At 36.8% G+C, this 24,605-nt stretch overlaps 1 protein-coding gene and 1 long non-coding RNA gene across 2 annotated transcripts in view; one reads left to right on the top strand and one right to left on the bottom strand.

Annotated features, from left to right (window-relative positions):
* The window catches only part of LOC131693967 (synapsin), a 966,657-nt gene that overhangs the window by 875,825 nt on the left and 66,227 nt on the right, over nucleotides 1-24,605 (bottom strand). The window lies entirely within an intron of this gene.
* LOC131694039 (uncharacterized) lies at nucleotides 3,191-6,059 on the top strand. The gene is made up of 5 exons (XR_009306384.1): nucleotides 3,191-3,656; nucleotides 3,721-3,992; nucleotides 4,080-4,958; nucleotides 5,024-5,565; nucleotides 5,624-6,059. It is a non-coding gene; the product is annotated as an uncharacterized LOC131694039 (long non-coding RNA).

Here is a 24,605-nt window from a genome sequence, read left to right as displayed (position 1 = left end):
GGTCGCAGAAGTTCCGTTCGATTTCTGAGATTTTTTCACATTAGAAAAACTGTAAAATATGTACACTGAAAAAACGAAACACGTTAACATCATGTGGAAAACACTTGAATTGATGCAATTGTAAAACACATGAAAAGGATACGTTTGCCATTTCAATATCTAATAGAGGGTGGACAATGTGATTTTCAAGTGGAATTCTTACGAACATTACGTGAAAATCACATGAACATCATAAGAAATACCATTGACTAAGATTTCCAAATGAATTACACGTGAATATCGATTAGTTTTACCTATAGATTTGATGTGCAGAAGAATCGGTGAAATCAATTGTTTTACATATGGATATGCACTATATGTTTTTCACATGAATGTTATGTGGAAAGTTCATACTATGCGACTCAACAGCATGGCAACCAAAATTCAATGGTAAAACATGCCGTATTTATGTGAAAGTAGTATGAATATCATTTGAAATACCACATGAACTTCGTTTCAATAGATTTTCATGTGAAATTCGAAGGGGAATCATTTGATTTGTTTTTCAACATGCAAGGGCATTTGAAAATGATGTTAAATTTCATTTGGTTTTATAGTGTGATTTTTTATCAGTGTATGATTTGCAGCACAGAGCAGACAAATTATTAAAAATAAGGGATTTTGGGGACAAAATGACCTAGTATCTTAAACTTTTCTTAAATCTACTTTGCGACTTTTCAGCCATACGTCACCGGGCCGTGCGTCAAATTACGCGCCCGTTTAATTTGCATCAGTGCGAGTGTGAAAACATTTTGACGTTTTGCCTTTCTCATATAAAAAAGGCTATGTAATCACTGTAAAAATCGACTTTTGTCATACACCATTCGATTCAGTTCGTCGAGATCGGAAAATGTCTGTGTGTATGTATGTGTGTGTATGTGTGTGTCATTTAAACTCACACAATTTTCTCAGAGATGGCTGAACCGATTTTCGCAAACTTGATTTCATCTGAAAGTAACAACGCTCTCATAAGCTGCTATTGAATTTTTAGTTGATCCGACTTCCGGTTCCGGAGTTACGGGTTGAAGAGTGCCTTCAGACAGCAACTTCCCATATAAACTGGTACAACCATGATGTCCAAATGATGTAAGACATATTAAAACGGATGTAACATTACTCTAGTTCGCGGGTCTGGACTACTGATGATCAATCAAAACAGCTTTGACCACTTTAGCCACTTATGACGGTTCATGATGCCCCCGGGGAACTCGCCAAGTTCCTAAGCTAATATCACACCCATTCCCCAGCAAATTCCTGACCGATTTTTGCAAACTTGATTTCAAATGAAAGATACAGTAATACCATTGACTGCTGCTGAATTTCATTCGGTTCTGGCTCTTGGTTTCGGAGTTACAGAAGGTTACACAATAATTTCCCATATAATTCGGTACAATCGTAATACCTCAGAGGCTAAAAACTATTGAAATGGTTACTAAATTACTTCTAATCGTAGATCTAGATCACTGATTGCCAATCAAACATTCTTTGAATATGTTGTCCACTATCGACGATTCCGGAAGTCCGAAATTCCGGGCTTATTCCATAATTAAAGGCACATCGGTTCTTCGGTGATGACTGAACCGATTTTCTCGAACCAAGTCTCAAATGGAAGGCAAAATATGCAGTTAAGTATTGCGTCGCCGCCCCTCCACCCCGCCTTGCCCTTACACTACCCTCTTTCGTCACTCCCCTCCCCTTGGACCTTGGACCCTCACACCCGCATTTCGTTCATCTACCCCTTATATCGAAATAAGATGAAGGATTTCTGACGCATCCTCCATTCCCACTCTACTAACCCCCCATTCCCTCCACTTCCAAACCCATTCCACCAACATTTCAAAATATAATCACATGAAGGTAACATTGAACTTTGCTGATTAAGCTAATTAAATATTATCACTGAGAACTGACATACAAGTAAAATTTTCAACTTGTGTAAGAAATTAAACTATCGCTTTGAAATGACAACAGCAAGTAGCAACTTGCCACTGGTCGGCGCTTCGATCGGCCAGCAATCGCTATACGGGACTTGTATGCAAACTTGGATACAATGGTGACTCACGCATGCGAACCTGTGTGCGATGGTGATTTTCAACGTATTTTGATTTAAATGTTTACACAGGTTTTTCGGAAAAGTTTGTTCTAGCTTATATGTCTGTTCTCTGTGATATTATTGTTTTGTCTTTCTCATATAGAAAGGTTATGCAATTGCTCCAAAACCGACTGTCCAACCGAGGCCTGGAGGGCCGAGTCTCATATACCATTCGACTCAGTTCACCGAAATCGCAAAATGTCTGTTTGTATGTATGTATGTATGTATGTGTGTGTATGTGCAGATTTTTTACCAAAATGTCCATATCGGTTTCTCAGAGATGGCTGAACCGATTTTTAAAAACTAAGATTCAAATGAAAGGTATAATATTCCCATAGGTTGCTATTGAATTTAATTTTGATCCGACTTCTCGCTCCGGATTACGAGTTGAAGAGTATGGTTACAAAAAAAAATCTGTTATGATTTGTCCACATCGGTTTCTCGGAATTTTCTGAACCGATTTTGACAAACTTGATTTTAAATGAAAGGTACAACGCTTCCATCAGCTGCTATGGAATTTTGTGTGGATCCAAGTTCTGGTTCCTGAATTACAGGGTGATACGTACGATCACGCAGCAAATCCCGATGGTAACGAATTCTGCGATGAATGTAAAAAGGTGAAATTTTTTCCAAAATGTAGCTACAACAACTTGAATTTGTAGATCTAGGTCACTAACAGTCATTCAAAGTCTCTTTGGCCACATTGCCAACCATCGACGGATCCGGAAGCCCCAGCAGAAGCATCCAAATTCAGAATAACGGTTATATCGGTTTCTCGAAAACGCTAGACCGATTTGATCAACTTAGTCTCAAATGAAAGGTGTTGCGTTCCCAGAAACTGATATTAAATTTCATCTCCATCCGACTTCCGGCTCCGGAGTTACGGGTTGTGGAGTGCGATCACATAAAAAACTTCGATTCAAACCGATACCGCGATGAATGCAAAACGGTACTCTTATATATGCTTACCAAGTGTAATAAGAATGTAAAAGACATTTCCATAATTTTATATTGTACGAACCAGCTAGTTTGGATAAATGAGAAAGGCACAATTGCACCTCTAGGTGGATTAAAACAGATTTTTGTTTGTTTCGTTCGCACTCGAGTGTTTCCCATATAGCAACAACTCGGCGAAACGCTAGATTATCTTGACATAGACAACACATTGCCATAGCTTCTTTACCCAAAGACAGAAAAAATAGCACTCAGACTGCCTATTGTAAGGTACTGTATAAAACTCCAATCATAAAACAATCTATTCTTTTATATTAAAAATATATTTTCAGTCTTTCCTAAATAACCGAAAATTGGATGTTAATATGGAACTTTAGCAGCAGGCACTAAAGTCGACAACCGGCTACTGCAAATTCAGCTTAAGGCTAATGAAATATTCGCTTCGGTTGTATCCATCCTTCGGTATACAGCGGTCTTTGTCCAACGAAAAGTGAATTTTCGCCGGTTTGGAAGCCATCGATACCTTGTATCTGCGTCGTTCCACTAAGCTGATAATTACAGCCATTGGCAAGTGAGTGAATTACATTGAATTAAAGGGTGTGTGAGTTATTAATTTTCTCTTTGCATGGACTTAGCTGTAACTACTACTTCAAAGGAAACCCAAGATTGCGGAAAACGTACGAAAAAACTTTTAATTCGATTACTTTTCCATTCGGATCAGCACGATAAAAGGTACGCCCACCTAAAAGAATTGTTGTTTGATCCCGAATTTCATCGTATCGCTGAACTAAGGAGCTATCCGGACCATCGGCGAAGGCTTCTCAACTCCAATCGCTGGACATTCTAATACCGGTGGAAATTTTTGTCGAGGTTATCTGAGGTTGAATATTGCAGTTCGTACAGACAGGTAAATTCACTCAGTTCAATCACTAGTTAGCTGCGCTATTATTTAATTTCCTATGAGTTGGAACTAATCAATATCGAATACTTTCAGATTCAACTGCAAGCGGAAACACTAGCGAACATTCCTCCTAGATCAGTGCACCGATTTACCAACGTTAGATTTCCTGTACTTCCGATACCGACATCCGTGAAAAAGAGCTGCCATGCATCCTTTTCACATGATAAGTAGCACACATGATCAGCATTATTCGCCCAACGTCGACATTCGAGAGACCGTTTCCAACGGAGTTTGTTTGGTGAAATCCAAATACGACGTAGCAAAGCATATGTCAAGCGATGTGTATAACCTAAGCGCCATTAAATCTATGCTCGACACCCTGCAACAGATCCATTATGATCCAGCAATCCCACACAGCGATCTTATACAGATGAGTTTAATGGCCAAAGATTCGTGTCTGCGAGATCATTCATAAAACTAAAAGATGGGGATTTGTGGAGCAAATTCTTGACAACGCTCTGCGAGAGGAACATTTTTTTATTACCGGGACAGCGCAGTGTCCGCGATTACACTCACCAAATTGTGTTTCTCGATTTCAGACTTCAGCTGGTTCAATGGCGGACAATATTAACGTGCTCAAATTGGTGCTCACGCATCACGATTTTATTAGGTTTCAAGAAGGATTGCTTTTAATTGATGTTGAGTTTTTGGTTATGTAATGATATGTAATAACATATGGCAGTGATGATATGTAATAACTATAGCAAAGTTTGTATGCAAATCCTACTGGAAATGTTATAGTTCGTTCAATGAAATGAAGTTTTTGAGGAATTGGTGATATCTAGGATAAGGAGGATAATTACGATTGGCCCAGCTCAGGACAATAATATTCTTAACTCGAACAGAACTTGTAGGATCTTATATGCGACGTCTTGGATTGAAACCAACGTGTCAGATAACACCAAAAGATAGGTGAATATTAAATGCTTTTGATTTTTTCCTCGCAATTTACAAAAATATAAAAACCTACATTTCAGTCTAAATTTACCTTGCGAAAACAACGAGCGTATGCAATGGTACCGTAAGGTTGCAAGACAATATCTCCAACTATCCCGCCAGTGGTTCGATGCTCTCGAACACATTTTGTGGAACGCAAAAAATGATCAGTCTTCCAGAGCAGATAAAATGTAGACCATAGACTTCTGCATGTGATGATCCCAGAGCAGAACGGCGAAAGAGAGATAATAGATCTGAATGATAAGACTCGGATACGATCGAGACCTAAAGTTTACTAACACAGATATAACTGAACCACGTAGCCAACACTCTTTGCTTTTACATAAACCTGATTCGATCGATCACTTTGTTTTGCTCTATACGATCACGAAAAATTGCTTGCTTATTATTCTGGACCAAACGAAAGAGGTACACCTAAAACCGAAAGCTTACAAAGTAATAGCATTGCAGTGCAGTCATACTAGCGCACTGATTCGTTTCTGGAGGACAAAGATTTTTGGGAGCTCATTTAATGCACAGCTGCAGTTACCCGTGGGAATACCTAATAAATTCAACAAATTCAGTAAGTTTTTCCCTAGATATTTCGTGTCACATTACTTATACAATATTTTTTACTGCAGATACATCATACATCTTCGTCGGCAGACATTGTACTAAGAGACATTCTTCTTCAGTTCTGTTTGGCTTGTTTGTGAATCAAAGCCGAAAAATGGCACTTAATTTTCATTTATAGTCAGACTTTACTTTTTCCGACTAACCGTCACAATATTGGCCACCACAGCACGAATAATTCTTCCAATAATGGAGAAAAAACGAATTTTCTTCGCACACGGAGAAAACCAAACTGTCGACACGTTAAACATCTCACCGGAAGTGTACTAAGGGATATGACCGTCACTAAAGATTGTTTGAACTGGTTGCTTGCATCGAAGACGGAAGCTGTTCGTCGAAGCCACCGACTGAACTGAACACCTTTGGAACGGTGCACTCGGTGAATTGAACACGATAGTGCTAGCTGTATGTCTACACCAGCAAACAAAAATATTTAGGTCAAGACATCGTGTAATGAAAAATATATCTTTTTGTTTTATTCGCTATATTTTTTATTTGTAAACAAAGCACCATAACCTCAAATCCCCCAAAAACAACGTCCAACGAGGGCCCAACGCTACATAGAAAAATTCGTTTTGCGTTGGACTCTCGTTGGTCCAATTTGTTGAACATAACGCAGTTCGTAACTGCGTAACTGCTCGACGTCCAAAAAAGTGTTGCAAAAACGCCTTTTGTAAGTCCTTCGTTGTGCGTTCATTGAACGATTTATTGGACGTTCGTTGGACCGTCGCCCAACACATTGGACCAACGAAGGACTCCTGTTGGGCGTTTTTTTCTTGGAGGGCGCTGGGGCGACATTATGGAACCATTTCGATTGGACTTTTTCATACAAGCTTGCATACAATAAACCTTTCGTTTCGAGATGCGTAATGCCACCCCTGGTGTGCGTATACGAGCAATGCATTAATGGCTCAAAAAAATCGTGTTGCTCAAGGCATTTAGCTGAATACAATGCGGTCGTCCCGATCTGCCATGCCAAGCTTTGTAGCGGTAATATTTTATGCTGGCGGCCATTTTGTTTTAGTCTTACGATTGATTATATGCAATTATGCGATGTCAGGAAAACTATTTGTTTTGTGATTTGAATATAATGTGGTTGTCCCGAACCGTCATGCCTAGTTTTCATTGCGGTAAGGTATTTTTTTTGCTGATATTTATGCTTTTTTTATCAAATGCAATGTGGCGTACTATAAGGGACCGTGCATTTACCACGTGGACAAAAAACCTTTTTTTCTGACCCCCTTGTGGACAAGTGTGGACAATTCCTAAACCCCTACCCCTCCCTACGGTGTCCATGTGGACTTTCAAAAAAAAAATGAGTACACGCTTAGAAATATTTGCAGTATTCGGTAATTTTTTACCGAACTTTCAACAGCTGAACGTTCGGTAACCAGTTCGGTAATTGAACAAGTTACAGAACGTTCGGTAATAAATTTTTTCGGATCTGTCAAAAATTACAGAATAGTTCGGTAATTTTAATACAACTGTCACCGGACGTTTTCAGTACATTTATTTTTTAATTATTTATATAAAAATATTTCGGATTTATATATCAAAACAACAAATGGATAACTTTTATACTTTTATTGTGCTTTTAATCTTAGGCACTTTCATTGCATTTAAAAAGCAACGCAGCTATCCGGTAGTGAAAACATATAACCTGAAAGTTTTTTTTAGCTGCAGGCAATAAAGATCTACGTGCCGCAAAGTATCGTGATGTCAGCGGTGGCAGATGTATATGGCGTGTAATTGTCCACTAGAGATGACTTTCCGCTGCATTGCCTTCAGCCAAATAAATGCTTACCGAAAATTTCCTTCTTTCTTTTTTTATTTCTTCAGTACACCCCCCTCCCCCTCTCCCTTTCCACGGCTTAGATACTTCTCACCCTCCCCATCGAGCACAAAAACCACCCCATGACCATCTCCTTAGTGGAAGGAATACTTATGTCAAAATTGAATTCATCGCTTATAATCACATTGAATGAATAGAGAAGGATTACTACATTCTTCGACCCCCCCCCCCCCCCCCCCATTTCGTGGTCCACTCCCATCAACCATTGGCTGAGTGGGAGAAATACATATGTCAAATACTAATAAATATGGAGATATAAATAATTCTTTGCCTAAAAACAACCACCCCACCCCCCCTCAAGCTCAGTGTACCCCCCCCCCCCCCCCCCCCCAAAATCCATACCATGAACATCTTGGGGAAAAGAATTCGTATGCCAAATTTCATCAAGATCGGACTTGTAGTTTAGAAGTAGTTAGCAGACATACAAACATACATTGATTTTTATATATATAGAAGATAGAAGATAGATATAGATTGTCACTGTGCTTACAGTCGTAGCGGGTTTGCTACATTGTGTAAGGCAATGGCTGTGTCTACAGCGGCTACCCACCGCTGCCGATGGATTTTCATCAGTTCCTTTTTCTTTTTTCCATTTTTTATTTCGACTATGTTAGTCACATTTTCTTTTTTTACATTTTAACGACATTCAATTAGCTAGAGATTACTGGATAGGGAAAGTTATGAAAGTTAGAGCCATAGTACTCAAGTGAGAGCAAGGATGTGAAGTAAACAGATCGGAAAACTAGAAGTAGCAGGGTCATTACCCAAGTAACAATTGAAGTTTTATAGCAGGCTACAACTGCAATCTAAGTTTTATCAGTGGCTATAAAACTATCATAAAACCACAATTGTTACTAGGGTAGAACAGGCTTAATATCGTACGGGCTTAATCTTTTTTTTTTTTTTTTTTTTTTTTTAATAGCCCGCCTCTTACCCCCACACCAAAAAGCTCACAAACGGAGCCCCCTGGTAGTGGACACATCAGTTCTCAGCGTACAAAAAAAAAGGTCAGCACAACAAAACAAAGTTACGAATCGCGGAAACGCTGAGAACAAAAAAAAACATTACGAGACCGACAAAACACAAAATTTGACAAGAAGCTACGGCGAGTACCCAGCGGAAAAGAATCCTTTTAAGGGTCCCATCGTAGCTTTGCAGGAAGCTCATAATAATTTAAATTTATTTATTACTAATTGCTATAAAAATGCATTTATCAATTGTTTTTAATTAAAAAATGTTAACCAATTATAGCTAAAGGAATAAGCTCGATTGGTGGTGAACGAAGTTTAAATTAAAAATTCTCCTATTTTATTTTTTAAGATTAGTTTCAATTTTGCTTGGAAACGAGTGCGACATGTTATTTGCTTTAAATCAGTAGGAAGCTGGTTGAATAACTTAGGTCCGATGAAAGAAATGCGTCTTTGACCAAGGTTCGTGGATACTCTGGAGTATAATAAATGATTGGCTTGTCTAGTGCTGTGAGCTCGAATGCCTGTTGTAAATTCTAGATTGTTATGAGCAATAGTATTATGCAAAGCATTGTGGATGTATATTATTGTTTGGTAGTTAGTCAACCCAAGCAAAGGTAAAATGTTATGGGCATTATTATTGTATAACAAAATAGTAGGGTACATAAATGGTTTTTTATAAATAATTTTAAGACATCTGTTTTGAAGCGTTTGTAGCTTTTTCAGATTCGAGATACTGGCACGGCCCCACACAGATACAAGGTAGTTCAGCAATGAGTGGATGTGCGCATAATAAAATTTTAGAAGTACATGCTGGGGAACAAAAGAGCATACTTTACGCATAGCCCCACATAACGATGCAACTTTTCTCTCTATAGATGTGATATGCTCAATCCAGGAGAGTGTGGGGTCTAAGTGAAGTCCTAAATATTTGAAGCAGTTAGTTTCCTGAATTACAGACTGTCCCATTCTTGGGTCTGGATGCACGCCTATAGCTCTTCTAGATGAACGAAACAGCATATATTTAGTTTTTGATAGGTTCAAGGAAAGAAGGTTTTCGTTGAAATACGTCGTTAGTGTTTTTAAATCCGATTCAATGTCGCGTACAATATCCAGGCAGTTGTTGTTCGGGTAGAACAACGCTGTGTCATCCGCGAAAAGACGAGGAGTCCCTTTTAACCCGAGTCTACCTAGGTCATTGATATACAATAAAAATAACAGTGGCCCAATATTACTGCCTTGGGGCACTCCTATTTCTATTGGTCTATAAGAGCTACACGAGTCTCCAATAGATACGAATTGGTTCCTATACGACAGATAGCTACGAATAATATGATTTGCTACTCCCCTGATACCATAGCATTCTAACTTCTTAAGCAGGATTGAGTGATCCAGAGTATCGAATGCTTTTTTTAGGTCCAGAAAAAGGGCACCAACAATTCTTTTGCTATCAATTTGACTAATGATGGAGTCAATTAGTTCGGTCATTGCAATTAAAGTGCTGCAGCCCTGCCTGAACCTATACTGGTAGTTGTAAATTATGTTGTGTTTGTTCAAAAACTCGAGTAGTCGAGTGATGAGCAATTTCTCAAGAATTTTATTGAAAACGCACAATGTTGAAATTGGTCTATAGTTGCAAGGTTGGTTTGGATCACCAGCTTTGAAAATTGGAATTACTCGGGCTATTTTTAAACAGTCTGGGTACCTGCCGGTTTGAATTATTAAATTAAAAGCTTTGGTTAGGATGTTTGCAAAAGCGGTACAGTTACTCTTAAGAACACTAGCGGGGATCTTATCAGGACCACAACTGTTATTTTTTTCGAGGTCTTTAATCAAAAGTATCACTTCGTTTATGGTTGCAGGACGCAAGAAGATTGTTTCTTGGACGTTTTGTATATTTGTAACAGGATTTGAGTTGGGACTCGTGGGAATATTGTCAGCCAAATTTTTGCCAATGCTAGAGAAATACTCGTTGAAAACATTACATACTTCTTTAGTCTCAGTGACTCTGATATCGTTGCAAATTAGGCTGATGGGAACATCCGACTTTGAACGACCAAAAATGGTATTAATATTCTTCCAAAGTTTTGAATGAGTTGTGTTGAATAGAAGGTTTTCAAAGTAGGCCTTTTTGCACCGCTTTTTCATTACATTAACTTTTTTAGTTATGTGTTGCAGAAGAGCTTTGAGGTTTTCATCATTGGGGTTATTTTTTATTCGTTTCAGATAATTACTTTTGATTCTAATCAGTGTCCACAAATCGAAATTGATCCAGGGGCAAAAAACGCCTTTACATTTAAAAGTTTTGGAGACCGTTCTAGTGTTTTCCGCAAGTAAAGAATTGTAGGTTGTGATGATATTTGTAAGACATACATCTACATCATCAATCAACTCGATGTTTTCTATGAAATTTTGGAAGTCGTTATTGAGTTTTTCATGATTGAGTATTGATTTAGTCAAATTAACGGGTTCTCTTTTTACTGCAAGTTTATATGAAGATATAATTTGAACGTGATCACTAACTATGGTGTAAATCGTATCGTTTCGTAAGTAGTCTTTGTCTTCTGTTAATGAGGGTCGAGCTTAGGCAGAATAACTACGAATCACCCGAGTTCACTAACATGTGTCCTGATAAAGGTAGACGTGTCTATCTTTACCGTGACAACCGACAAAAATTAAGCCACGCAAGATCACCACTGAAAACCTGACGACGATTAGCATCAATCTTAATGATGAGTGCTGCTGTTCATCTCTGTTTGCCTTTCGAATGCCGGGATAGATTTGTATTAGTCTATTGTCACTGTGCTTGCAGTCGTAGCGGGTTTGCTACATTGTGTAAGGCAATGGCTGTGTCTACAGCGGCTACCCACCGCTGCCGATGAATTCCCATCAGTTCCTTTTTCTTTTTTCCTTTTTTATTTCGACTATGTTAGTCACATTTTCTTTTTTTTTACATTTTAACGACATTCAATTAGCTAGAGATTACTGCCCAAGTAGCAATTGCAACTTGTTGAAAGTTTTAAATGTTGCACAACTGCTACACAATATTTTTTATTGTTGGATATATTTGAAAAGAATTTCCACGGGTGTTTAAACTGATTGTGCAACTATGTAAGTACAGAGCTGGCCAATAGAGCTGGCCAATAGGCCAATAACACTAACAATTTGAAAACACGCTTGTTTGGAATTTTTTTTTTTTTTTATTTGTTATCATTTATCATTATTCCCAAAAATGTGGTGGGGAGCGGAGTTACCCTTTAGACTCCCCCTCCTTCCCTCTGGCTACGTGCCAGCGTGGACTTCAGTCTGATTTGTCCTAATTTTTAGTTAAAATATAGATTGCCTGAAACTCACTCAATTGCAATGAATGCGATCCGCCAGTGCAATAGTAGTACGTAATATTCGCACCAGTTTTTCACATAGGTACACTGAAACCTCCATTTACGAACCAAACCGGGGGTTCGTAAACTGAATTAGTTCGTAAAAAAAGTGTTCGTTATTTAGGATTTAGTTCGTAAAAAAAGTTTGCTTCGCATTATTATTAATATTCGTTGGTTGAGCAATATTCTTTATAACCCTAACAATATAGGTATTTTTGGAAGGGGCTTGGCAAGTAAATGCTAAAAATTGACAATTTGAATTGTTTTGAAATCCGAAACGGCGACTTCCGGTTGAGCAATATTCTCGATAACCCTAAAAATATGGGTATTTTTGGAATGGGCTTGCTAAGTAGATTCTAAAAATGGACAATTGGAACCTTTTCCAAGTTCAATATGACGATTGCCGATTGAGCACTATTCTTGACAACGAACAATATGGGTTCTATTTCCGTCATGCACTCGTCAACCCTATCCTGAAAATACCCATATTGTTGAGGTTATAGAAAATTTATCTAAATCGGAAGTCGCCATCTTGGATTCCAAAATGGCTCAAGATATCGATTTCCGTTATGCACTCGTCAACCCCATTCCGAAAACACCCAACTTATATTAGTAACAATTAACAAAGAATACATAAGTATATAACTTCATGCTGTAATGTACGAACTCAAACTTTACAAAAAGAGTTCGTTATTTCGAATTTAGTTCGTAAAAAAAGTTACGTAAATTGAATATTACGTAAAAGAAGAGTTCGTAAATGGAGGTTTCAGTGTACATATATTGTGCATCTAATGAAGAATGATGTTCAAAATGCCTTTGATGGTAGTTGAAATGAATAAATTTCCTTTTTACATTTCTTACAAAAGAAATGTATAGGATTCGCTCAAACTTCGTAAACTTTTTCCGAGGCCCGGAGGGCCGAGTCTCATATACCAATCGACTCAGCTCGACAAATTGAAACAATGTCTGTATGTGTGTATGTATGTATGCACAAAATGTCATGTGATTATCTCAGCATTGGCTGCCCCGATCTTAATGAAACTAGTTTCAAATTAAAGGCCTAACGTTGCCATTTGACACTATTATTTTTGTTTTTCGATATGTTTCTGAGATATGGGTGATTTTGTCAAAACATTACAGGTTTTTAGTAAATAACTTTCGAACAAAGCAATGTTGCCCCACAACCTGCGCATATTTAGAAACCGTGTAGAAATACCTTTCGAACACGCTATATCTTGTCAAAATCCGTTCACGAGCGACGGATATATTAAACATTTTGGATTTTTATTCCTCGTTTACCAATTTTCACTAATTAGAAAGGAGACCGTTTCATACAGAGTATTGTTTTACTGGTATTTTAGGGGCAAAACTAAACCGATTTTGAATATCGGGTATGAAAACACATCTATGTGAGTCAAGGAATTCGATTTCGAAAACATTTTGTGAATTACTTCTATAATAACTGAACTATTTCTCAAAAATCAATATGTAAGTTCACTTCAAAAACAAAATAATGTGTTCATAGTGAAATTTTTTCTAGAGTTCATGTATTTATCCCTTGGATTAGGCGTTGAGTTCAATCGTGAAGTAAATGTTGGATGGTATATTAATAAACAGATTATCAAGTAATTCACCTAGTAGTGAGATAAAAGATTTCTCATAATTATACTCGTGGCATCACCGAAAGAAACTGTATTTTGGAATCCCAAAACTCTATCGAAAATTTAGCTCTTTGCAAGATTTAGGTTATATTGGTTATGGCTAAAATTACTACTTACAATATTTATAATAAGGATGTAAGAAATCAATATATCGCATAATACCTATACCTATAAAAAAGGTCTCGGCATCAACCATCATTTGCCAATTCTCACAGGCCCCCCCATCTCTATCTCACTCTCACTCTCTCTCTCTCTCTCTCTCTCTCTCTCTCCGTGTTCTTGGCAACTGTCACGACTTACATCTATCTTGCTATTTCTCTATCCATATACACTAAAAGTAGTATATGTTGTATAACATATACACTAAAAGTAGTATATGTTGTATTTATTCGAACAAAAAAGAAGCGCAGAATACTTTTCTATTTCATTTCTTTATAAACAATTTTTAAGGGGGGGAGGTAAAGGTTTTAGCGTGAAAACAAACAGTTTCTTTGCTAATTTTTTTAGAACTTTGCGTGAAGCAAATTTATCAAAACTTTTGTACATTATAGTGTATCATTCCAATAACATGCTGTAATTTTTCCTTGCAAAAATAGCGACAAACGATTCGGTGACGAAGCTTCTTGTATAACATCTCTGGAAAAAAACATGATTTGCGGTGTTACCTACCATTCAAAAACTACTTAACCGATTTCTTTCAAACTTTGCATACACATTCTTTGTTGAAAATTTTGAACCTCATTACTCATAAAAAGCGGATTTTTTCGTGAAAAATAGAATTTTTTATTTAAAATGAGTAAAGAAAACCCTTAATTGAAAATTTATCTCAAAAGCTCAACGTAGGGGTTAGGTATTTTTTACATAGAATGTATATGCAAAGTTTGAAAGAAATCGGTTAAGTAGTTTTGGAACGGTAGGTAACACCGCAAAATCATGTTTTTTTCAGAGACATAAAAATTACAGCATGTTATTGAAATGATATACTATAATGTTAAAAAGTTTTGATCAATTCGCTTCACACAAAGTACTTAAAAATTTCGTAAAGAAAGTGCCGCAGCAATAAAATGATACCATGATCGGTTTCAACTTCGATACCCAAACTTTCAAATACCTTGGTGTCAATAGATGGTATAACGGAATGTTTGATGTTATTGAGATTCCTCCGCCGAATCCAACAATTTGATCAAATCGATGAATAACAAAAATAGAGTAACTCTTCAATTTAATTCTAGGTTTTAAAAAGGTTTCGGTCATAACGGCTATATGCACATTATGTACCCTCAAGAAGTTAAAAAAAATCGTCTTCGTACTTTTTAATGAACGAGCATTCCAATATAACCCTCCGGAAGTTGCGCATATGGCTCACTGAACGAACAACCGTTGATGCTCTAAGACGATTTCGCTAACTTTTCAGAGCAACGTACACTCAGTGCACTAGCGCGACTGCCGGAAGGTTAATAAATTTAAATGGTTATTTAAGGTCCTTATTAAACTTAATTTCATTACAATTTTGTTAGCAAATTCCCATCAGGTTCGAAAAGCTTTAAACATGGACGTAGAATCCAACATAGCAATCATCAGCTGCAGTATAGATTCTTGCAAGAAATTCAATTTTTATTCTGTTACGTTACCTAGATCCATTGGAGTAAAGGAAGCGTTGGATGTAAACGAAATTATAGGCGAGGTAGACCTTATTTTGGCCGTGTTACCGCCACTGAAGCATAAGACGAAACCCCATTGTAGGATGGTGAGACGGAGATAGAAGATCGTTGAATAGGTAGAGAAGCTATTCTATTTTGAAGCGGATTATCACGTATAAACATGTTTTCCTGAAGTTTACATGAAGATACAGGTAAATTTCTTATGTGTTGTTTATGTTGCTTTGAACGAGCATTTATATTTTTTCTCGAATAGGACCAGCCCAAAAATTTGATATATGGTTTTCGCTTTAGGAGTGTGCGGGTTAGGGCATTTTCTGATGCAGATTAGTTCTGAATTAATAGATAAATCTAAACTAGCACCAAAGCAGGCAATAGACGCTTATAACTCATCTAACTCACCCAAAAACTGATGCTAATTACTGATGAGGAGAGCCCGAAACGCTAAAAACTAATTTTAAGTTAGGTATTGTGCCCTCCTGCACGAAAAAACAAATAAAAAACAAAACTGCCATTTCAGCTGTTACCGTGGATCAGTTGTATTAGTTACGGCGTCGTTTATGTTTTCATGTGTTGTTCTGCGAAAACGCATTGTCTTTCGTCTTCAGTACAATACATTTAATCAATGTGAAAAAATGTCCAGTGAGTACTTTCATTAGTAAAAATTAATGCTGAACGCGAACTGTTGGATTTTCGATAGTTTTGTTTTTGAAAATAATGTGGACATCAACACGAAACATACGCTTGGGGGCACGATAGGTCAGTCATTTGGGGGCACTATAGGTCACTACTAATCGTCTAACAGTTAAGTAACCACATGAGCCGGAATGAGCAACTTCAATTCCACACGCTGGCTACGAGGAGGACACTGAAGAAGTCATTTGCAAGTATGAAGCATGACGCAGCTGCCGAAACAACATGTTTTTTCAACATTTACTTTCGCGGTTTCATGATTTTTCACATTATTTGCCACTTCTTATTTTCTTACCTGAATGACGTCAATTAAATTTTAAATAATCTGCAATATTAATACTCTTCAAATAAAAGTTGAACCTGTGATTTTCTAGGCGTGTAAATTGTTTAATTTAACCTCGAATAGTACCCCCAGATTTTGAAACATCGAAAAAAGTACTTTTGCCTTATTAGATTTAGCTTGAAAACGATTTTGGCCAGACATAAAACCATTATTGTAAAAATGTTACCAGATGTATAACCTTTCCAAAGAGTGCTTGTTTGTCAAACTGGATAGAGTTCCAACGTTCGATGGATCGCATATTAATCGTTGATGGCGTCCTCGACACAACAGCTGACATTGACTTCGCTATCGAAAATATCCGGCTAGCGATCACTGAGGCAGAGTCCCAGTGCGTTAGGAGTAAACCAGTGCAAGGCAAAGTCCTTCAGATAGACCATATGACTAAGGCTATCATCAGGCAGCGAAATAAAGTCAGACGACAGTTCCAACGGACGGGCGACCTCTCTAAAAAGTATGTGACGACAGGGTTGACGAATGATAGAATTGACAAGTAGATGAGTAAGCGAGTTCTCTGTTCTTCGGGAACAGAGTAACTGCAAGCCCTCTGTCGAAAGTCCGCGGAAAATAACAGCCAGCGATTACAATGGCAACGCACAGCAATGCAACGGCGGCCAATGAGCTGTCTGGGCACAGCAAAACGTCCGGTTACGACAATGGCGCAGTTGGTAGCGACGAAACGTCTTCCAAAAATAGGTGAGTTTGATCAATTATCTGGAGAATATCATCTTTGATATAAGTGAACTCTTATAGTAAAGGAAGAGTTCTAAATGCATAAAGTTAAGATCTCTCATGGAAAAGGGGGAGATCAAGCAATAAATGCAAATTTTAAATACAAACTCTTATAGGAAAGGAAGAGTTTTAAATATGTTAAAGTTGAAAAAAAAAAAAGCAAAGCAAGTAAATTCTATAAATATGTGATTCAAAAGGCACAGTTTATTCAATTAAGTCAAATATTTTCAACTATTACGAATACCAAGGAATTAAATGGTGCTATATTCTATTCACAGAAACGCAAAAGTAAAGTTGACGAAGAAAATGAAGGATGAACTATTCAGCACCAAATCGGAGCAAGAGAAAAAACGCAAGGAGAAAGAAGAAGGAAGAGCTGTCGAAAGCTGTCGAAGAAAATGAAGGAAGAGCTGTCGAAAGTGAAAGCAGAATTGCAAAAAACCCGTATGGAGAAGGAAGAACTGAGTCGAACCTTGGCCTTGAGGGATCAGAATAGAGATTTTGCTGAAGCCAGATCAAGTACTATGCGGGACGATCAGATGAGTGGAAATGAGATGAGACACTCCTCATGACAATGAGCAACATGTCTCTGAGCAGCCTCAATATTCCGGAATGTGTTCCAGCCACAAGTGATACGGAGCTTAACAAGCGAGTATATAACAATTGGAAAAATGTCTTCAATGCGACAATGAATCTCGTTCAAGCATCCGGTGAGACAACGAAACATGACTTATTCCGGATCAAAGCTGAACCCGTGCTACTGGAATTGCTCGATGGAACAACTGCGCAGCCAGGAATGCCAGATGAAAGATTATTTTCATATTCGGACGCAATCGCTCGACTAGACGGTTACTTCGGATCAAGAGCCTACATTTTGTCCCAGCGTAGCAACCAAAATAGCAATTAAAACATGTGAAGAAATTAAAATTAGCGAAAGATGTTTTGGAGAAGGCTTATATGCGGTTTTTATGTTTAACAAGTTCGAATTGTATCAGACAAATAAGATACACCATGTATTTGTCCTACTGCGGTATTTGTCAAGGAATCTGAAACAAATTAATATTATGTTCCACAGTGATACCACAATAATCTTCAAAAAACAAGTTACGCTGGTACCATTTTTTCATTTGATTCATAAGTTTTTTATAAATTTATTTTACTGCTTGTAGAACGTACGGATCAAGTAATTTCGTTCAACGAAGAACATATTGAACACATATTACAACCAAGTAATCTGTAACTTGTGATTGAAAACTGTTGCGCTTGATTCGAAATTTCGTTTCATATGCGAAAAAAAACTAAAACAAGTCGCCACTTCTTGTTTTAAAACTAACTTATACGCTTTTCTTAACACAGATTTGCACAGAATTTTACATAGGCGGTGCCAGATTTCACAAAATATTAACAGCTGGAGGCCGAGTAATAAACAAAATAGTCGAAAAATTTTACTTCTGCCTAGAAACATATTGAACATCATAAGAACAACCACATGTTCTACATAAGAAATCAAAAACTTGTTATAAAATCTGTAGCACTCGATTCGAAACTTTGTCTCGCTTAAATGCGAGTGTTTTTCATTTTTCGCCCTAGTTTCTTTTTTATTGCATTGCTCACAAGGATAGAGCAAAACTTTTATTGCCATTTGCCCCACTGGTAACCAATTGTATGGTAAGTAATAAACAAAATAATATAGTGCATCGCTCTTGCAAGTCTCTACGACGGTCTATAGCGATATCACAATCAGGCATATCACGAGCCGGGTGTTTGACATTTCACAGAGGGGTTTGACAACCTATTTGTTTCACTCTACTGGTCTTCCCGTGTTTTGAAAGATTACGCAAACAGAAAAAAATATATCCACCGAATGTCCTTGATCATATTCATTTGATGTTAGCTCGAAACGTCAATTTGATCGGACGCCGACCTGAACAAGTCCCACTGATAAACGTCAGAAGAGATAAACAAAAATATCAGCTAATCAGAAACGTTTCATCACTCAAAAAGAGTAAACGTTATGCATATTGATTTTACACATAGATTTTTGCAATTAACGGAGGCATATAGACACTATTTGCTGGCACATAAACCTAATGTGAATCTATAGAAATATTAATCTTACATTCACATTTCATAACTATTAGGCACATAAAACCCCATTCTATAACAATATGCACATATAACTTATGTGTGTGCATACAGAGTTTATACAGTTGACACATAGAAGTGTGCGCGTAATAACAATAGCATTTCTTCTTCATATGAATTTTAAGCGGTTTGAAGCAAATAGAATTAACGTTTCGATTTTTTTCAGTGATGGAATGTATAATAAGAACACAATGCTCAACAAAAGAACTACTCATGTTCCACATAAGTAATCTAAAACTTGTGTATGAAAACTATATCGCTCGATTCGATATTTCGTTTAGCTCAACCGCGCATATTTGTTCGTTTTCAGCCGATTTTTATTATGAAATTGTATCACGAGGACTTAGCAAAACTATTGAAATCTATTAATGCAGTGATAATTATATGTACACTGAAAAAATCCAAACGTTAATTCTATTTGCTTCAAACCGCTTAAAATTCATATGAAGAAGAAATGCTATTGTTATCTCGCGCACACATATCTTCTATGTGTCAACTGTATAAACTATGTATGAACACACATAAGTTATATGTGCATATTGTTATAGAATGGGGTTTTATGTGCCCAATAGTTATGAAAGGTGAATGTAAGATTAATATTTCTTGTAAATACACACATTAGGTTTATGTGCCAGCAAATAGTGTCTATATGCCTCCGTTAATTGCAAAAATCTATGTGTAAAATCAATAGGCATAACGTTTACTTTTTTTTGAGTGTATATTGAGTAATAAACAAAATACACAACAAGTGCCATTTATAACGATGCCTCCCCGGCCATGTTCAAAATATATGAAAAAAGCTATCAAAACATTTGTAATTGTTTTCAATTCATTACATTGAATTTTTAGCATGAATTTCTGCTATGTGTTTCAGGAATAGAAACCTACTTGACCCCAGTCTACTCTACCGTCAATCGAAAATTGTTCTGATGAAGGGTAACATCGGCCCCAAACCAGGTTGATAAAAAGATAATTTTTGAACCCATTTTATCGCTAGTAAAGAGGGATTCCATGAGAAACCGGCCGACCGCAAAATATGGCCATCGTCGATTCGAACGAAACTTTGCAGGTGCGTTCGCTATATGAATCTCCATGATATTCTCTGGCAATTGGAATATTTTGACTCAAGAGTAATTTTTCAAAAGAGCGTAAACGTTTCTACGTGTATGAGTTTCAAAATTTTTTTGTTCGATTATTGTATTTTATACAGCAAAACTATCTGAGAACAAGTTACAGGGAATGAATACTTCTGTCCGAAAAAATATACACTGAAAAAAATGTTGTGTCATTTTTCAAAAAAACAAAAATTTATGATAAAAATTTAAATTGCGAAAGAACCCATTTTTTCAATTTTTTTATATTTTGTTACCAAAAACCTAAAGAGAAAAGAAACAGTTTGATTGTGATTGCATGATGGAGAAAAAATCGGTAAAAACGTTTTCCAAACAATAACTTCGTACATGTTTTTAAATTTCATACTAATTGACATACAAAATTGTAATTTTATTACAGAATATAATTCTAAGCACCATTTAAAATCAAAATGCATTTAACAAAAATGTTCCAAAATGCGATAGTTTTCGAAATATTTGAAATTTTGCTACTTCAAAAACAATTAATTCGTGTAATTATGCTCTATTGAAAAGTTATTCGCGTTACTCCAACAAAAAATGTCAAAACATTAATGTTTATCGTTTTAAAGACGTTAAAGCAACCTTTTTAGTGTATTTGGATCATGGAGAAGCTTTCAATAAAAAAGTTTTCCTAACAACAACTTTTGACATTTTTTTATAATTCTTACTATTTGCAGTCAAAAATACAATTTTCTTTTTGAATATGATTCTAAACGCCATTTTAAATCGAAATGCTCTTAACAAAAATTTCTAAAATGTAGTAGTTCTCGGGATATTTTAACTTTTGTTTTAACAACACAATTATTTTGTTTTATTACGACCTTTTCATAAGTTAGTCGCGTTTCTCCATCAACAATAATAGGTTTTTCAAAAGGCTCGTAAACTTTCGTGCAACTTTCTATTTGACATCAAGGCGATATTGTTAACCATTTGAAAGTTACATGAAAGCAACCAAAATATATTTCAACCTATATATTTGATTAAACTATATAGCTGAATCATATGTTGGTTGTTTTCATGTAACTTTAAAATGTTTCACAATATCGCCTTGATGTCAGAGAGAAAGTTGCAGGAAAGTTTACGGGCCTTTTGAAAAACCTATTATTGTTGATGGAGAAACGCGACTAACTTTTTACGTTTGCTTTTACGTCTTTAAAACGATAAACATTAAATTTTTGACATTTTTTGATGTGGTAACGCGAATAACTTTTAAAAAGAGCATAATTACACGAATTAATTTTTTTGAAGGAGCAAAATTTCAAATATCTCGAAAACTATCGCATTTTGGAAGATTTTTGTTAAATGCATTTTGATTTTAAATGGTGCTTAGAATTATATTCTGTAATAGAATTACAATTTTGTATGCCTATTAGTATGAAATTTAAAAACATGTACGAAGTTATTGTTGGGAAAACTTTTTTACCGATTTTTTGTCCATCATGCAATGACATTCAAAATGTTTCTTTTCTCTTTAGGTTTTTGGTAACAAAATATAAAAAATTTAAAAAAATGGTTTTTTTCACAATTTAAATTTTTATCATAAATTTTTGTTTTTTTGAAAAATGCCACATTTTTTCAGTGTATATTTTTTTCAGACAGAAGTATTCATTCCCTGTAACTCGTTCTCAGATAGTTTTGCTGTATAAAATACAGTAATCGAACAAAAAAAAATTGAAATTCATACACGTAGAAACGTTTACGCCTCTTTGAAAAGTTGTTCTTGAGTCAAAATAATCTTATTACCTGTGGAAAATATTTAGTCTTGCATGACGGTGAAACGTGTAAAGTTTCATTGGAATCTAAGACGGTCGGTCACGATTTTAAAGATTTTCGGACGGATCTTCGTGGAATTCTTCTAAAAACGGTAAGCGTTTTGTCGCATCTCGCGTCGCGTTTTTGTGAGTATCGAGATGACACAGCTTCAAAAACAAGTGGGGAATTGTGATTAAAACCGACACCTTAAGCTAATCACTTTTTCTGGGTTACCACAAAACCATTAAATTATAATTTTTACGCAGAATTTCTCAGAAAATTCTTAACAAGGCTTAATTTTGTCAGCGCTTCAAAAAATTGGTTGCTAAACCTGAAAAACACAGTGACTTCGTCTAGGCACTGCGGGTAAAACCGACACCCCCTTTAATTTATTTTTTCTCCAATTTATTAAAATCTTTATCTTTATTAAAAATATGATATTTGCTTGTGAAATAAAGTGGGAATATGTGTGATACAAATATTGTGGTTTTAGTAGCTGCACCATATAGGGGAATTATAGTTAAAACCGACACCTTCAGCTTAACGTTTTTTTCTGGATTACAACAAAACCAATAAAATTATAGTTTCTGCGCAGAATTCTTCTTCAGAATATTCCTAATAAGGCTTAATTTTTTCAGTGCTTCAAAAGTTTAATTTCAATAAAAATTATTGATAGCAAAACTTGAAAAACAAATGGACTTTTTTCAGACACTTCAGATTGCTATCATTGTATATTAACAAATTAGATATACCTACCTACACATTCGCCTCAAATATTGAACCCAAGCGAACAAAGCAAAATGAGTGAACGCTGATGATGATGGGTAGAGCGAAAGAGGCAATTAGTACCATGACACTATGTTAACCGTGTTTGCAAATGGAGCTCATATGTACAAGCGATTTTGTGTACGAATGATTGTGTTCGAGATTGTACATCAGTGTGCTTGAAACACAAAGGAAAGCATAGTGTTTGAACGGACAAGCTCTGTCGAGTGTTGAACGGCACTGGGTAGCGTACCTCCACAGCCAGTGTAACGGAGTTCTCACTCAGCTGTACTGGCTGTGAAAACACACAGCGCAGTGATCTGCTCCGCCTGCCGTTCAACAGGCAACTTGTCCGGTCAAATCCGTTCTTTAAATAGTCGATGATGACGTCATTCCTAGAAGCGTAGCGGGCTAGGCACATAAATCTGTCATGCCAGACTTGGGAAGCGCTACCTTCTGTGTGCAAATGCGTGGTATTTTGGCTATGTTATACATTATTTAAATTTTTGATGCCATGATATCAAAACTCTTTGGGTTTATCTATTGGAATCTATTCTTAGAAGAATGTCCGAACGATATGTGCAAAAAATTGAAAATTTATCGTGAGATGAGTGAATTCTATACGTTTAAAATGAACCACTTTTCGTTAATACCATTTTTGTAGAATTTGCAAAGTGCGCCCCCATATCGAAAACAAAGACGTAGTCATACGTCAAAAAGCTAGTTGTACAGACAGTTTCAGTGCCTAGTGTATAACGTTTTCAAATGCCACCAACTTCGATTAGGGCACTCCAAAGTAAATATCGTTTCTGGCACCTTAAGTACCATACATTTTAATGTACATCATAAACAATGACAACGCAGGGACATTTTAGCACAACGCTTCCTTCAGCAAAATTGCTGGGCATATCTTGGACATTATTGATTGCATTCGTCAGGAAAATTTATGACAAAGTAAACATGTAATAAATCCCTGCGCAAGGTCATTACCGAACGACACTAATTTTTTACAGTTTTAAGGACCCCCAATAGAAACAAGAAAGATATGATCTCGCATGATGCGATTAAGTTTACATTTTTACAAACCTTACAAAAGAAATGTATAGAATTCGCTCAAACTTTGCAAACTTTTTCCGAGGCCCGGAGGGCCGAGTCTCATATACCAATCGACTCAGCTTGTAAAAAAGCTTTTGCAAATGCCGTGTCAAATAAACGTTTTATGAAAAAAATCGACTCAGCTCGAAAAATTGGGACAATGTCAGTATGAGTGTGTGAGTTTTTTTTGAGAGCCGTAAAAAAAAATCAAGAAAACCCTGAGACAGGTAAAATGTACAAAAACCCTAATGTGTCAGGCAACGGATTTCGACTGCCATCATCCGACCACGTTAAAAACAACTGCTCTTGCCCAGAACATGTTCCTCTCCAGCACTACTCTATGGCATTACTTCGGGGAGGGGTTTTTATGTGCATAGCACACACTCTAATTCAACTACTTACTAGTTCGTTTCTTCCGCAGGGTTACAGCGCCACTTCTCGACACACCACCAACTCTCCACCAACCACACAGACTGGCAATTTCTGCATGGTAGTCGAAAAGCTGGCTCTGAGTCGAGACTTAGTGCTCCTCCCCTACGAAGACAATCTGGGCGGCAAACTTCAGATTGTCTAGTTCACCGAGCCCTTGGACTCCCTTATGCCATTCAGCACAGCACCACGACTCGGCTCCCTTGTGCCAGTTAGCACCGCAATTCCCTTCTCGTAAAATTCAGCGCCATGTATTCGTTGAGCTCCCGACTTGTTCGCGAACTACTCGGTCTAGTCCCCGACGGTGGAATTAGCCTACTCTGACGGAAGGTTCCCCGGCGAAAAAAGTTCTCCCGAGGCCGAGCCTGCCAGCCAGGTGTCGAGGTC

Source organism: Topomyia yanbarensis, chromosome 1 (genome assembly GCF_030247195.1).
Source record: "Topomyia yanbarensis strain Yona2022 chromosome 1, ASM3024719v1, whole genome shotgun sequence".
NCBI lineage: Eukaryota > Metazoa > Arthropoda > Insecta > Diptera > Culicidae > Topomyia > Topomyia yanbarensis.
Note: the sequence above shows the minus strand (reverse complement) of the source record. Positions and strands in the feature narration are given on the sequence as shown.